Source organism: Pimephales promelas, chromosome 14, assembly GCF_988280905.1.
Source record: "Pimephales promelas chromosome 14, fPimPro1.hap1.1, whole genome shotgun sequence".
Taxonomy (NCBI): domain Eukaryota; kingdom Metazoa; phylum Chordata; class Actinopteri; order Cypriniformes; family Leuciscidae; genus Pimephales; species Pimephales promelas.
This window is the reverse complement of record NC_142782.1, coordinates 17208886-17221768: the sequence shown is the minus strand read 5'-3', so window position 1 is coordinate 17221768 and position 12883 is coordinate 17208886. Positions and strand designations below refer to the sequence as shown.

General features: G+C 37.7%; 1 long non-coding RNA gene across 1 annotated transcript in view; it reads right to left on the bottom strand.

Annotated features, from left to right (window-relative positions):
• Nucleotides 1–11155, bottom strand: part of LOC148973708 (uncharacterized) — a 36734-nt gene extending 25579 nt beyond the window's left edge. The window contains exons 1-2 of the long non-coding RNA XR_016146421.1: nucleotides 10936–11155; nucleotides 10467–10578 (exon numbers count right to left, since the gene is read on the bottom strand). This is a non-coding gene — a long non-coding RNA (uncharacterized LOC148973708). The remainder of the gene's footprint in view (nucleotides 1–10466; nucleotides 10579–10935) is intronic.
• Between the last annotated feature and the right edge of the window lie 1728 nt (nucleotides 11156–12883).

Sequence of the window (12883 nt, the reverse complement as noted above, 5' to 3'; positions counted from 1 at the left end):
GTCTAAATTAGTTACATTTTAAAAATTTGGCATACAATAACAAAAGCCTTTTTAAATGAACAATGGTCCATGTTTAATACAAATGTACATGAAACTTAATGAAACATGTTTAGTGAATGCATTTAAATATTTAAGAGAGCATTAATTTAGTTCCATACATACATACATAGTTCCCAATCCCATATACATATTTTTTGTAATGTCACAAGTAATAATCTCAGGGTTTACTGGGTTTTACATGATTATTTTTGTATTGGTGGTGGAATAGCCTACTAAAAAATAAGCATTGTCATGCGTTTATCTTTCTTCTTCTCACCGATTCCTGATGGTTAGAGGACAGTTACTTGAGTCGTCCCCTGTCGTTTCAAGGAATAGTAAAACGGAGAGCGCGTCAAGTATAAACGGCTCGACCGTTTGGAGCTCTCTGTGGAGACTCGCGCTGCCTTGTTTACTTTCGCCTGCCTCCGCAGCGCGAGTCTCCACAGACAGTGCGCGCACCGCTCTTGACCCGCTCGCAACCGGAATCGTCGTCATGGCGGCACGCGTTGTTTAGAGCAGATATAGGTGGATAAACAAGGCTTCCGTCTCCTCGCGGGTTTAGATACACTGAAATACGTCCGCACCGCAGACATGTTGCTTCAGACAAGCACGCGTGCAGGTCGCGGTTTCTGTTTGCGTCATCACAACATTTCGGCCGTATTGTTTCGGTGATAAAAGTCTTTCGGCCGAAAACCGAAAATGCACTTTTGGGCCATTTTCGGCCGAAAATTTTCGGCGGCCGAATATTCGGTGCATCCCTAGTTATTACTGTATATATAAATATATGACTCACCTCAAGCCCGTCCCTGAACCTAACCGTCACTGGGGTTAATGGCATTTATGACTGTTCCCTTACCATCCTAGGAAAAAAAAAATATCGCTCCCCAGATGTAGATCTACATTTTGCTTCGTTTCACGTGGACATTTGACGGCGTGTACAGACACGCGGAATCACTCAGACGTTAATGGCGTAGACATACACGCGGATAGCTCAAAATGCGTAGAGATAACACACCACTTGACTCGAAAGTGGCGTGTATGTTTACGCAAAAGTCATGATGTCATGTTGCTATAAATTATCTATAAATCTATAAATAATTTAAGTGAACGTTTGGTTAACAGTTAGGGAAAAAATATCTGGACTGGATTTCCCAATAACATTGTCTCTTAGCGCACTACTAAGACTTTTAAGGTATAACTTAACTAGGCATGTTCCCCGAACTATACCTTAGGGGGTTGCTTGATATCGATGGCTCGAGAATCAATTCTTTACTCGTGCAGGGGCTGCTTCACTGTGTTATGTGAGAAAGCTGCATTCTTTGTTTTAGCACAAGTCGCTGTATCGCTGCCATAGTTCGAGCAAGCTCTCCACCACAATCATTCCCTTAAAATAGACTCCTAAGCCTTTACTACCTAATGATTTGCCATCTGATGTACCTTTGGATAATATCATTAAAAAGCTTACAACAATCAGTGTAATGACAATTTTATTCTTTGCATGAAAACACTTGAATTAGCTTAAATGAACACTGGGTGTATTACAACTTCAGAATTATATTCGTATAGACTCGGATGTAAAGACGATGTAAAGGCCACTTGCGGAGTGCACTGTCAACCGTGATAAGGTAGAGCAAAGAGTGGCCCAGACCAACCTTCCGAATGTATGGCTTACAGAAGGTATACTAAAGAACTTTTCAGGAAACACATATTTACGATAAGATACAGCTTAAATTTTAAGAATGGCGTAGCGTATAGAATGTTTCAGGAAATCCAGCCCCCATGTGTAACATTACATTAGATCTGTGCGGTAACAGTAGGTCTATATATGATGTCTGTTTCATTAATGTTAATCAAACAATTATGGTATCATGGTAAAAAAGAAGTTGTGTGTGTGTGTATATATATATTGTTCCTATTGATATTTGGCTGACTTATTCCGTTATTACCAGGGATTTTAAGTTATGGTTGCTAGATGATTTTGTTTTGGAACCTTCAGAAAACTTTAACTCAAATGTTCTCAAAATTGACTTTGTTTACTCTATCGACAAACAATTGTAGCTCAGTATTTATTTATTTTTGGTAAGATTCCAACAAATATATATTTTTTAATAGAGAATGAGAATAGCAATAACTATTTTTTTTTATTCACACTTATTTATTTCACCTTGTATTTTTTTCATTCTACTTTTAAACAAAAGTAGTAAAATAGTTTAAAATAAACTATACTGTTTATCATGGTCACAAAGATTAACAAAATAATTGAAAGATTTAAAAGTTATTATTTATCATCCCAAATGCAGCAGCTAACAGTTCAGACACGGTTGATGTGATGGTATACGCCATGTTGAGGAGCAGGAAAAAAAACAAACCCCCATTACTGCACATGTCAGCGTCATAAACAACAGATCGGGCCATGTGGTCGCAGGCACAGCAGTAATGGAGGCTGTGCATCACTGTTCAGCACAAGGTCTGCAACCTCTACACTCACCTGAACCATGCAGAGAAAGAGAGAGAGAGAATAGATATGCTGGTGAGGGGATGTTGAAGGTTGATAACTGTGGGTAGTAGTGTAGATGACTGTTATAGCGAAAATGAAGATGATGGTCATCACAAATATTGAAAACAGATTGTGCAGCACTCAAACATGTTTGCCTTTGATCTTTCATACATTCTCTTACATGATTTAAGATTTTAGTTGCTGGTGTTTCAAGAACACATAAAGGACTGAAGATCAGCAAACTACAGTGGGGTCCAAGAGTTGGTAACACTATTTTACAGTGTCCCTGTTACACATTTTACATGTATTTATTATAGTAATCACATGCGATGCAACTAACCCTAAACCAAACCTTAACCCTTACCCTAATAGTATAGTAAGTAAATGTAGTTAATTATATTACTTAGTAAAAGGACACCTTAAATTAAAGTGTAAACCAAGCATCTGAGAAAACTTAAAATTTGGGATTCAACAATTAAAAAGTTATCATTTTGAAAAATAAAATAAAAACACAATGAGGTAAAATAAGAATTATTTAAGATGCTGCACTACAAATCATGAAGAACATATCAATGATTAGATGAAATATTTTACAAAATAATTAATAATTTTGTAAAATGCAATATAATTCATACAAAAATTGTGTTTTGAATGAATTATATATATATATATATATATATATATATTAGGGGTGGGCCGTTATCGGCGTTAACGTAAGACTCTTGGCGGGCGATAAAAAAAATATCGCCGTTAATCTATTCTCACAGTTGAGTTGGGAGCTGACTATACCACGCAAGCTATGATGACTTTCACTGTGATATTTTAGCGCAGATGTAGTCGAATTGCACTGTAAGGGTAATTTAAAACCAATATATTGAAACGTCTGTTTATCCAGACATTAGGAACATATCAGAGATGGATTTTATATTTAATATGAGGGAAACACACATCCGTAAAAAAGGGGTCGCACACCGAACGAGAAGCGCAGCGCCGCGCCACGTCTAGGGGGCTGTTTACACCTGGCCACTTCATGCCTTTTTTTAGATCAGATAGCTGATTTATCAAAACAATTCGATTTACACTTGGTCACATACATGTGTTTTTGCAAAACGGATATTAATCAGATCTTCAATTCCCCCACGCTATATGCGGATTTAATGAAGTGCACGTCACCGAAAACAGATATGAGCTGCATTTTGGCTAATTTCAAAATCAGCAAAGACAGCAATAAGAGAGAGCGGCAACCTGGTAAGATCATTTAGTTTCTTTACTTTTAATGAAGATGGTAGTGTTAAGTGTCTGCGACTTACTTTCACTTTGATTTGCGATAGATTGCGGCGCGCTGGTTAGATAGGCGCTCAGCTGCTCACCTGAGGTGATGCGCATCGCAGTAGCGTCGTCATATCTGACTAAAATAACATGACATATGGCCTATAACACGCTCTCACACATGTTTAATTTTTAGCATTTTTGGGAGTAGTAACATTTCCATATGTGGTTTCAACAACCAGATGCATTTACACATGTCCAGTTCCGTCTGGAATGGGGCCAAGACTGCCTTCTGATGTGGTTTGAGTGATCAGAGTTTTGGAGGGCATTTAGGCTACACCTGATCTTCTCAAGATCGGATACAGAAAACGTATGAAGTGATTTCAGAGCATCCGCTAACTGAACTCATTGAGAATCTCACCTGAAAATCCAATAACATCAGCAATTGTCATTCAAGCAGCTGATTTCTGTATTATGCATTATATGCATTCATATTTCATCCCTCTCTATTTATTTGTAGCTATTGTAAGAAAAAGAGCTTTCTGGACACTACAAAATAATTCATTTCGTGTTACATAGAAGAAAAGTAGATCAAATGGGTTTAGAATTACACAAGAAAACCTAATGAAAAAAAACTGATTTAGTTATTATTTCGTGCTGTTTAAAACTAGGGTTGACAATAGAATAAAATAATTGTGATTACTCTCATTATTTATAATAATATGAACATTCCAGTATTAAATCTTGTATAAAACATATTTAGGCCTAATTACAAACTAACTGCGAAGTTATTTATTTGGGTATAGCACACGCCTTTGGTAGAATTCAAATGAGCCATTTTAATCTAGATTAATCTAGATTAATTTCAAAATTAATCTAGATTAAAAAAAAATTATCTATGCCCACCTCTAATATATATACACACGCTTTATATATATTGACTTTTTATATATATTGACTTTTTACAAAAATCACTTTGAATCAGATTTTTAATTATTCAAATTGCCTATGATTATTTAACTAGTGATCTTTGTATTTTGCTAGTACACTTGCCCTTTCCTGAAAATCTAAATATTTCTACAAAAAAAACTAATTGAACCAGATCTATTGCTAAAACATATGGTTGTGGAGGATATGGTTCAGAAATAATGACACCATCATGGTAAGCATCGCTGCGATCATCACCCATCAGCAGTTTTACTCGGGAATGGTGTACCTAAAGTCAGGTTGGCTACGTGCCCATTGAGCGTTAGAGAATATGAGGAGACAGCCGGCCTATTTTTGGGGCTTATTCCATAAAGTGATCTTACCATGGCTCCCTCATGACCAGTAATGTGATAGTGCCCCAGGCAGTGTTTTCAATTCCTTCAAAACACAAGCAGCACTCTACCACTGACTTTGTGGTGAGGACAACTTAGTGGGGGATGAGTGCACTATTTTGTGCCTTCTTGTTTGAGATAGTTGCTCATTTTATGACATTTACAATTTTTTTTTTACATATTTCAAAATAAACATAACATAATTCAAAATAAATTAAAAGTATGGATTCCATTCTTCCAGGATTTTTAAGCCCTAATATGAATGAATAAGTGATATAAGAAAACATAGGTTCTGACTTTTTTTTCCTCGCAATCTTGAGTTTATATCTCGCAAATCTGACTTTGAAACTCGCAACTACAATTTACATCATGCAATTCTGAGAAAAGAAGTCAGAATTTTGAGATTAATTACCTTTTTATTTTTTATCCCTTGGCGGAAACAAGCCTCTTTTCCGCAAACCCCTTAATTTAAAGTGTGGGATGTCTAGAAGTTTTAGGAGTTGCCTTTTTCACTTAACCTAATTCAACTGAGAAGGTGAGTTTGCCACAAACAATCTAAGGAGCGTCTTTAACAGCAAGCGAATGCTAAGGGTTCCAATGGCAGTAAAGTTTATTTACTGCTCTCTAATCTCAATAAAAGCTGTCATTGCTGCAATGGATGACCTTCTCTTTACAGTCTCGCACAGACTGTAGTGACCAAGTGTCTGACCAAGTCACCACAGACAACTCAAAATGTGTGAGATCATTTTTACTATAGGACAAGCAAGAAGGTCTGTCTTGCAATATAAACATCCAGCGCTACCTCATTTGGCGTGCCACAGCAAACCACGTTATCTTGTATTCTGACGTAAGATAGGCATGGAAGGTTGTTACCGGAGAAGGAAAAGTGGGAGAGCAGCGTAGAGATTACGGTGATGACTGGAGCCTTGTCAGAATCACAGCAAATCAGATGACACTTCAATAGGGGAGCCAGGGTGTATGGCAAAATTCGAAAATTGAGTTGACAACACCAGCGATAAAGGCGTTATGGTCGGTGGAAATTGGTCTTTAAATGGTTTGCAGCCCAGTTGTTGAGCAATGCAATTCAGAAGTGCCCGATCTAAGCAGCAGAATCATGACCAAGTGGGAATAGGGGTGAATATACATGTTGAGAGATATAGGAGCTATGAGCTGTCCTTCATCTCTTTTCAGAGGTGGGGAGAGTAAGGTCGGAAAGCCAAAGCCCAATTTTGCCCACTGTAACACACAGACCAGAAGAAAAAGAATGAAAACAACAGGGACTCTGGGGGTTGGTGGTGGCTGAGAGAAAAATGTTAAAGGGATAGTTCACAGGAAAAAAAAAAGGCAATTCTGTCATCATTTTCCCACCGGCATGGTGTTCAAAACCCTGGATGACTTTCTGTTGTGGGACACAAAAGAAAATGTTTATAACCAAATGATAATTAATAGTTACTATAATAAATTATTATTACAAGGGACCACTATAAATATTAGAATTTTAAAGCATAATTGTAATAATAATAGTTATATGGTAAATGGTAATGGTAAATGGACTGCATTTATATAGCGCTTTCATAGACCCAATGGCCACCAAAGCGCTTTACAATTTGCCTCACATTCACCCATTCACACACACAGTCATACACCGACGGTAGCCATACAAGGCGCCATCCAGCTCGTCGGGAGCAGCCGGGGTTAGGTGTCTTGCTCATGGACACCTCGACACTTGGTCAGGTGGAACCGGGGATTGAACCACCAACCTTTCGGTTTGTAGACAACCTACATGAACCACTGAGCCACTGCCGCCCCTATATATATATATAATAATAGTATATATAAAAATAGCCATATATGGTAAATAAATAAGGTTTCATTAACATTAGATAACTACATTAGTTAATATAACCCAACAATGAACAATACTTCTACAGCATTTATTAATCTTGTTGTACCATGTCAACTAATGAGACCTTATAGTATATATATATATATATATATATATATACACAGTATATAATTGTTATCTTTAAAAATATATATTATTAGTAGTGATTAGTGATAAGTGAACAATTTAAATTTCTCATAGTAAACATTGCACAACACCTAATTTATTAAAGAGTTTGAAACGGGTTCATTTTAAGATTCAGTCTCTCTAAACTCCTCCTTTTCAAGGGGCCAATTCTGCTGTGATTGGTCGACTGCTTAAATCGCGAATCGGAAACATTACCATATCTGAATGTCAGATTTCCCTTAGCGCTAGCTTGATACAAACAGTAACAATGGTGTTATGGTGTTGTTTTTTCCAGTATCTGAAAGTCTTCATCCGTTTGAAGAGCATGCAAAGTGGATTCACAGCTCTGAAAACATGCGCTTCTTGACATGAACAACATGAACCAAACTTTGCAGGCTTCAGCTACAACTTTTAGTGTTTGAGGACGGGTCAAAGTAGACGTTTCTTTCTAGCAGCCAATGAAGATCATATGGCTGGTATTATGCAAATGTGTTATGTAGGTATGTAACAGGAAGTGAGGCTGAAATGACGGATTAATCTATTCTTTTAGGAGACAACAACTTTTTGTGGTGTATTACACACTGCGTGAAAGAAAATATTCGAAAAAGCATAATAAGGTCATCCATTGATAGAGATAAGCTCATATCAAAGGGGGAAAAGTGCTCATATAGGCAAAGTATGAGGTTTCAATAATTTTACTTTCCTTCACTGTATTTTGTTTTGAGAAACAGTATGAATTTATCAAAGAAGAATGCCAGCACTATTGCCTGCACATTCTGATACAGTGTTTTCTCCAAATGTTTCAAGCGGGAGAGATTATGGAGGGAAGCAGGGATGATGCTAGGCTTTTAAGAAGGGCGAAAACCTTGTATTTAAATGAAAACAGCTGTGCTCGAATAGCATTAAGGCCGGCTTCGTCCTGTCAAGATTTCACATTTCTCTGCTATTCTTTCCCCAGCATTTTTTTCTGTCTCTCCAGGTTGAGAGAAGTTTAAGTTGAAAATGGTTTTGGGAATCGTCTGCAAATCTCCCTTGAGCGGATTAAACTGTGGGACTGGAAGAACTTAGCCAGACAATTTCCAACCACGGCTAAATTGCTTAGATATGAGAGCGTCAGAGGAATAAATATTATTTTAAACCCTTAAAACACACAGCTTTTTTCATCTCTCCGATTCCTTTCTTCTCCTGTCTTCTTTCTGCGCCAGCTCCACGTGTTTGAAATTACTCAATTTAGCATAATGTTCATAATTGATCATTTAGTGGAAAATGCAAACATGTCGGTTGCTGACGGGTTCCATATTTTGTGTGAGAATGGTTGTTTCTCGTGGAGTTGGGGGACAGCTGGTTGACGTTTCACACTCATCAGTAGTTGTGATCATGAAATGGGATGTTGGCCTTTTCTCACCAGTGATTTGCCTTAGTGTTTTCAAACCTGTCTAGCGGCCCAGCGTTTCACAGCCGGACCGTCTGGTTCAGTGCTGAGCTGGATGAGTAGGATTCCCATGGGACGAGAGGGTCATTTCGGAGGGCACACGTGAAGTTAATGGAAGGTATGGTACACATGAAATCCTTTGCAATGTCATTCTCAGTAACAGCACAAAGACTGCAGATGTGTTGGTGCTTTTGTTGAATCTTTGTCTTAAAGGGGTCCTATTACGATTTTTCACTTTTTCTATCAAGCATCTTTCACTTTGTTGGATTTACGGTGTAATTTCGGTATTTACAGTGAAGAATCTTTTAATATTTGTTAAATTTCAAATTTGTGTATACATTTGTATATTAAAAGGAATGTAGTTGTTGTGGTAGCATGTGTATTGTAATGTTGTCTATGCTGTTGTTATGTATGCTATTCTATCTATATTTGAAAATGGATTTATCAGAAGATGTTTATGCTCATTTAAGTGTCTTGTAAGTTAATATATATGTAGCACACGTGTCAAATAATATTGCACTTTTTTACTAGTATTAACAATAGGCCAGTAGGTTTGACTATGGAGGTGTAATTAAGACAACACTGTTTAAATAATAAAGTAAATCTTAATATTTAAATGAATGACTGTTGATATTCAAAAGAAGGGGGGAAAAAAAAACAAATTGTCAAATTATTGTCTTTGTTCAATGTAAACCCAGTTATAGGGATTCACTTCAATTCACAATTAGTGGAAAATTTCACTTGACTCTTTTGTTTGTTCACTCAGTTAAATAGACCCCTTTTGCGCCGACGTCACAGTTATGTCACGGCCCTAGCTGGAGGCTAAACAAAGTGAAAACTGGAGGCGGCCAATGCAAACCAGCACAGATTTGGCTACATAATAAGGAGCTTAAATTACTATTATTTTTTTTTTAATGTCATCTTATTGTGTTGTTTGATGCAAGTATCAATGAAAAATTAATTATGCTGTATCTGGATTTTTTATCTCTAGAAAATATTCACATGATTAAAATCACACCGTCATGACACTCTTTACATTGTCGTGTTCTCTGACCTGGCGGCAGAACTGTGGATCATACACACAAGTCTTGTACAGGACCATTCAGCACATAGTTATAGGCATCTAAAGATTTGTATGCCCTCAGTTTCTCTTTACGATCGGTTTCTCTATAAGGTAGGTGTAGAAGTCAGGCCACTCAACAGAGGTAATGTACGTTAATCCTGTTAGATCGTCCATGCATTGAGTGAGCGTGTAGGCGGCTACGGGTCGGCCAATCTGGTTCTGTCCTTCAAAAACAACTTTTGGAAATAACAATCGTGGTCCTGGACAGTTAGTGACCTATGATAAAATCTGATTTTCTCCAGTCATTGTTAAAAAACAAGCTAACAATACTTGCTAAATAGCGTTAGTGAAGCGGCCAGAGGGATCGTTCTGCCTCCACCTAAGCTCCACCCACATAAAAACGTCACCATGTTTACCAACTGACAAGGGGTCTATACTACATAAAATTCAACCCCATAAACAGTGATAAATATTCACAATTGGAAAAATGGTCAACTCACTAAAATCACATTCAAAAACAGAACAAAATGCAAAAAGAAAACAGTTCAGAAGAAAACAAATCGTATCAGTTCAAAAGAATCTTTAGAACTGTTCAGTTCAAAAGGCTGAGTTGGAAAAGTTCACTTCAGATCGGTTTGGACGAATTTGATTCAAAAGATTCGATCCGTTTATTCAGTTCAGAATGTCCAAACGTCCTTTGAATCGCAGAAAAGTGATTCAACAGTTCCAAAGATCTTTTAGTACGGGAAAACAAAATACTCTGAGCTTTCCAAAATAAAGCTAAGTCCCGTTTAAAAAAAAAAAAAAAAACTAACAAGCAATCAGAACATTCCTACCGAATTCCACTGGTGTTGGATTCAAATCTCACATCAATCGACTTCATCTCGCTGGGAAGGCTCGCCATCTTAGATCCAACGCAGTTCCAACGTAGAAAAAAGAAGACCTGACCTGCATGTGCAACAGGCAGCATTTAGTTCAAAACACACATTCGTTTAATGTGTGTTTTAGTTTAACACACAAATAACCGTAACACTTGTTATCCGGTTCAGCATTTAACAGCAACATTTCCCTTCGTGATTCGACAGCTTAGATAATATTATGCAACTTACACAAAATCACTAGTTCAATATGATCAACAACGAAATATGAACATTACAAACTCATAAACACATTAACCATTGCATCACCTTTTACCCATTAACATCAGAGCTTATCAGCATTTCATACTGATACATTCACTCTCAAATTAACCCCAGTACACGATCACATTTATGAAAGTTTACACATTTTAAAATGTGTACTCACCAATATAAATGTCTCTTATTCAGTCCTCTCTGACGATTTTAACTTTTATACAAATTTATGCTGCTGCTCGTCTCACAGTCACGCAGAAAAAAGAAAATGGATTCCCCCATACAGCAACGTGGTGGGGCGGGACTTCAACATAACCTCACTTAATTGGACAAATCATTCAAATGTCAATCATCACACTGACATGCATTTCTTTTTGATTTATAATTTTTCTTACACTTTTACACTAATTCTGGTTAGTTTATTATTTTAACAACTTATTAATTAATTCCCTTAATAATTAATTAATTATAAAAGGGAATTAATTCCCTTTTATAATTAATTTGTTACAGGGTTACATGAAGAGTTCAGATGCAAAAGCCTCTAAATGCCATTTGAAATTTTCTTCTTTAATGATGATTTTTATCAAACTTGTATATTTAAGTTCAGTGATTTCACTTAAATGGCAATGATAAATGACAAATACCTTATCTTGTGAAATGTGTGCGGTCACAGTCGCTCCCTATACACGCAGTACACTTGATTGCAATGTAAATAGCAAGCTTGATTTTAAAATCGATTTCATAACGCTGTATGTTGATAGCTCCCTCATGCCGGCAAATTATATACAAAATAATTACCCAACTAGAGAATGCAAAAGCATTGAAATTTACTTTTTCCTTCTATCACATTTTTTTCTGTCACTATGTCTCTTTAGGGGCTCCGTAGATTGGGTCATTTCCTTTTCGAACATAGTATTCGGTTTGTTTCATGACTCTCACAGTCATTCTAACCACGATAATCGCCTTGCTGTCCTACAATTCCTCTAATCGTCTCAGCCAAGCATTCTGGCATATTGTGTTCTGCATATTTCACACAAAGCCTGACTCCTTTTCCACACTTTTTCAGGCTTTTGACAGCTTTGTCTGCAATAACAGGTGTCTCCTTATTCTACCACATGCATCCTTGATTCCTCACTAAGGCACAAAAAAAGCTATAAAAAAAAATCCACAGCTCAAATCAGGCAGATGTTGGCTCATTTTTGGTTTTCAGGGCCTCCCTTTTCAGTTTCAGCCCTCTCCCGCCTGCTTTCCACCCTCCCACCCCCCTCCGGAGCGCAGTATCGACGAGGAGCCACGACAGGAGAATCAGAGAGGGCCATCTGATCTAACTGACAGGTCCCTGGCAGATGTTTGCAGCTTTGTTGACATTTTCCAGCAAGCCCACTGAGCATCTACACCGAATCCTCATCTTACAAACCTAAAGCCTAGCAACTCAGAGGAATACGCAGACCCCGCTTTCATTCATTTATACAGGTTATTTATTTACAGATCTTTGTAACAGCCAATTTAACTCTTTGTGTTCTTAAAATAAATCACATTTCCACTTATATCATTTAATTTCTGACATGACTTACCTTGCATTTGTGCTGAAAAATCATGGCAGTGAATGCCAAGTCAGCACTTAATTAAATCAGACAGATGATTTCATGCATCAGGATTAAACTTGGGCTGGGAATTGCTCCAAGCTATTTTAATACAGAATTTCCTTTCTTTCCCTTCCACAGAGATTGCAAATTGCAAGTGGACAGGTATCTCCGACCACCTTAATCCCACCGAGCCGCCCCCCCGTGTCACCTGGGCTCCATCGCCAAATTGGTTTGAACTCCTCCGATTTTACAGCACACGTCCAGATGTCAGTAAGGCTGTGAGATCTGTCGAGGAGCTGTCAGGGTGAGTTTAGGCCCCTGCCCTCGCTCTGGACATGGCCCTTACAGGTCTTGGATCAGGGCGGAGTAAGAGGGGACTTGTGCTCCCCGCTCTCCTCGACCTGTCAGCCATGTTTAGCACATCTGCGTGTGACAGAGGTAAGATGGAGAGAACCACTTTCAACTCTTCCCTCTAGATCAGTCAGGGAATGGGCGAGGGTCAAATGAAAGCATTTGGAAATGCATGAATGTCCA